The sequence below is a fragment of the Lipotes vexillifer genome, unplaced genomic scaffold, assembly GCF_000442215.2.
Source record: "Lipotes vexillifer unplaced genomic scaffold, Lipotes_vexillifer_v1.1 scaffold371, whole genome shotgun sequence".
Classification (NCBI taxonomy): Eukaryota; Metazoa; Chordata; class Mammalia; order Artiodactyla; family Lipotidae; genus Lipotes; species Lipotes vexillifer.
Window position 1 is genome coordinate 3,949,270 of NW_006786304.1, and position 4,142 is coordinate 3,953,411.

Below are 4,142 nucleotides of genomic sequence, written 5' to 3' on the forward strand. Positions count from 1 at the left end.
GGGTGGGAGGGTGTGGAGTGGAGTGCTGAATGGTTTAGCGTTCAAAAGGAATAGGAAAAGTTTGGGGAGAGGGGTTGGAGGCCCAAGTGTGAACTTTGAAGGGCTGGAGCCTCCAGTTTGGAAACTTTTGAGAACAGGAATTATCTGAATTCAAGTCTCTGCCTTGCCACTGCCGCAGCTCTCTGTGTAACTCTAGCAAGTTATTTCAACCTCTCAGTTTTCCCTATCTGTAAATCGGGCTCATAATTTACCCACCTCCCAGGGATATAGTCACCATCAAGTGTGATAATGGGGCTACTCTGCTCTTTGGCCTGCACAGAACATTTTGGTGAGCCCTAAGAGCAGGGGCTGGGTTTTTGGTTCACCTCTGAATCCTTGGGCTTTAAATCCTCAGTAAATAGTTAGCCCAGACCCCTCACCTCCCACCCCAGACTGGGTATAAAGAATCTCCCTGGGGTCTTCCTAGAAAAGGCATGAATCCTATTATCCCCTATTAATGCTTTGAGGGAGGAGCTGGTATACCATCTACATCAGATGAAGAAATTGGGGCAGAAGAAAGTCAAGGTTACCTGCTCAGGGTCACATCAGTATCTGTTGCTTTGGGTTGTTTCTTCCCTCTCCTACCTCAGTTCGGGAGGACTGTTTTGCTCCAACCCTACCCGGCAACTTGCCTGTTACAGAGTGGTTGCTCTGGGCTGTGATGAAGAAATGAAGGAGTGGGACTTCCCTGTCAGTCCAGTGGTTAAGACTCCACACTTCCATTGAAGGGGGCAAGGGTTCCATCCCTGGCTGGGGAACTAAGATCCCGCATGCTGCTCAGTGGGGCCAAAAAAAATTAAAAAGTGTTTAAGAAATGAAGGAGTGAGCCCCACTCTGATGCCCACCCTTCCATATCCCGGTAGGACCCCGGAAGGGCCTCACCCCCATTCGCTCCCACGCTCCAACCCTCCAGCTCCCTCCGTGGCTCACACACGACTTCCACCTGGGGGCGCCCTCCGCCCCACAGGTCACTGGACTTCGGCCTTGAGGGGTAGAGAAGGGAGATGACCAGAGAGGGGGAGGATACCTTAGACTGGAGGGAGCGAGAAAGGACCCCGGGGGCCTCACCCCCATTCGCTCCCACGCTCCAACCCTCCAGCTCCCTCCGTGGCTCACACACGACTTCCACCTGGGGGCGCCCTCCGCCCCACAGGTCACTGGACTTCGGCCTTGAGGGGTAGAGAAGGGAGATGACCAGAGAGGGGGAGGATACCTTAGACTGGAGGGAGCGAGAACCTGAGAAGGACGGAGGATAAACTTCCCCCTCCCTTCCCTCCTCCTTTTCCACCTGCCAAGTGTGGCCACCTGGGTTCAAATCCTGCGCCGACCCCGAGAAGCTGTGTGACCTTGGTCAGGCGAGCTAATAACCTCCCTCTATTACAGTTTCTCATCCGTAAAATGGGGACGTTATATTAGTATACCTTCCCGGAAGGATTAAAGACATCGCATGACTAAAAGCAAATCCGGGCAGGCCGCGTGAGCGCTACAGTTCACTGCTGTGTCATTCTGGGTGTGCGTAACGTGTCAGACGTGGCGCTCTGATCTCACAGCAGCCCAAAGTCAGTGCCATTGTCTCCGTGATCGTTTTCCACAGAAATTCAGTTACACAAGTAGTAGATGATTATGAGCTCATTAAAAATCTCAAAGACTAGGGGTTCCCTGGCGGTCCAGTGGTTAGGATCCCGTGCTTTCCCTGTGGAAGGTGCGGGTTTGATCCCTGGTTGGGGAAATAGGATCCCGCAAGTGGTGTGGCCAAAAAAGAACAAAAGAGAAATCTCAAAGGCTGCACGAAAAGAATCCCTTCAGCTCCTCACACCCTGGACCTGCCCATTTCAGCCCCCAGGCCCAGCCCTCAATCTGGGGGAACACCTAAGGTTTCTCATGTTCTCAGTTCTGCTGCCCAAACAGGTCTGGACTGGTTCCATTATTTTCTATCTTTTTACCAAAGGAGACCCACCCTTGGACAGCTGACAGAAGGTCCTGCCCAGGGTCAGGAGGTCACTGGCTCCTGGTGTCACTTTGGGAATGTCACATTCCCCCTTTGTCTCCAAATCTAAAGTAAATTCCACCTGCATTTAAATCTGTGTTATTTCAACATACCCTAGCTTCCCGAATAAGAAGTGGCTGGAGAAGATCCAGAGGGCGAGGATGCAGAAGGTCCCTCTGTCTGTTCTTAGTGCTGGAGGCCCCAGGAAACCCTGGCCTCAGCCCTTTACATCCAGAGTTGATGCCAGCTACCTCCATGGCCAAGCTCAGCTGGGCGATGCTGGGGTCACAGTGGTGACAGAGACAGCTTTGCCTCTAGTGGGGTAGTCAGATCAGTCACATTGACTGCCCAGTGTGGTCTGCGCTGGGACGGCGGAAGCACAGGCAGAGGGGTCAGGTCCTGGAAAGGGGAGGCACAGGGGACTGTGGGAACCCAGAGTACGTGCCTGCCCCAGCCTGGGAGTAGTGTGTATCAGGGAGGTCTTGCATATGTGCTTCTGAAGAATGAGTACAGGAAGATCGTGGGGAAGAGTGTTCCCTGCAGTGGGAACAGCATGTTGGGAGGTTCAGAGTAGAGGAACTCAGGGTTGTGGATGATGATTCCAGCAGAGTGCTGGGGGGCAAGTGTGGGAGAGTTGGTGTCTCACCTCAAGGAGAGGAAGGACTTGGGAGGAAAGAGGGGAGCAAACATTCCAGGTGGGGAATCAGCCTGTCCTGAGACCTGAGAGGTAGCATGGACACCCAGCAAGGCCCTTGTGGCTGGATGGGAAGGGGGCAGGCAGGGGCCAGAAGATGCCAGATCTGCACAGTGGGCATAGGCGTGGGGTCCTTAGCAGACAGAAGCCCTGTGCATTTGAAGTCCTGGGAACGGCTGGGTTCACCCAGGAGAGAGAACAAGGAGAAGCCCTGGGTCCTAGCCCCTGGAACCCTTACTTTTGGAGGTGACTAGAGGGGGAATCAAGACGATTGAGGGTGAGGAGCTCCAGAGAGAGGAAGACGGCACCACCGGGCCGGTGGAGGAGAGGTACCCCGCCAACTCCCTGCCAGCGTTTGTATAATACTTTGCAAAAGCGATGTGTAGCTAATATTGATTTTCCATTAAAATTTATCTTTCTGGAATATTCTGTGTCAGTCTTGGAGATCACTGGAGATACTTCCATTCTCACTTAACTGTTTTCTTTTTTAAAAGTTTTTATTAAAACAATTTTTTTAACTTTTATTTTGGCTGCACTGTGTGGGCCGCAGCAGTGAAAGTGCAGAGTCCTAACCACTGGAGCACCGGGGAACTCCCCCTAGCTTACTATTTTCTAGGAAGTTTTCACCAATATTGTAAAATTTATGACCAGGGTTGAGTGTTTTTTTTTTTTTTTTTTTTTTTTAATTAATTAATGTATTTATTTTTTTGGCTGTGTTAGGTCTTCATTTCTGTGCCAGGGCTTTCTCTAGCTGTGGCAAGCGGGGGCCACTCTTCATCACGATGCGCGGGCCTCTCACTATCGCGGCCTCTCTTGTTGCGGAGCACAGGCTCCAGACGCGCAGGCTCAGTAGCTGTGGCTCACGGGCCTAGTTGCATGGCATGTGGGATCTTCCCAGACCAGGGCTCGAACCCGTGTCCCCTGCATTAGCAGGCAGATTCTCAACCACTGCGCCACCAGGGAAGCCCCAAGTTGAGTGTTTTTAAAGACCATAGCTTTGGGGATCCTCCTCTGTGAACCCTTGAATTTGGTACCACAGTTTGACTGAGTTCCTTCTCGGTTACCTGAAGAGCAGTAGTCTTTTTTTGTTTGTTTTAATTTTTTAAAAATTTATTTTCTTTTATTTATTTAGTTTTCGCTGCATTGGGTCTTCTCTAGTTGCGGCGAGCGGGGGCTACTGTTCATTGCGGCGCCCGGGCTTCTCACTGTGGTGGCTTCTCTTGTTGTGGAGCATGGGCTCTAGCTGCGCGGGCTTCAGTCGTTGTGGCTCACGGGCTCTAGAGCGCAGGCTCAGTAGTTGTGGTGCACGGACTCAGTTGCTCCATAGCATGTGGGATCCTCCCCGACCAGGGATCGAACCTGTGTCCCTGAATTGGCAGGCGGATTCTTAACCACTGTGCTGCCAGGGAAGTCTCAGCTCCA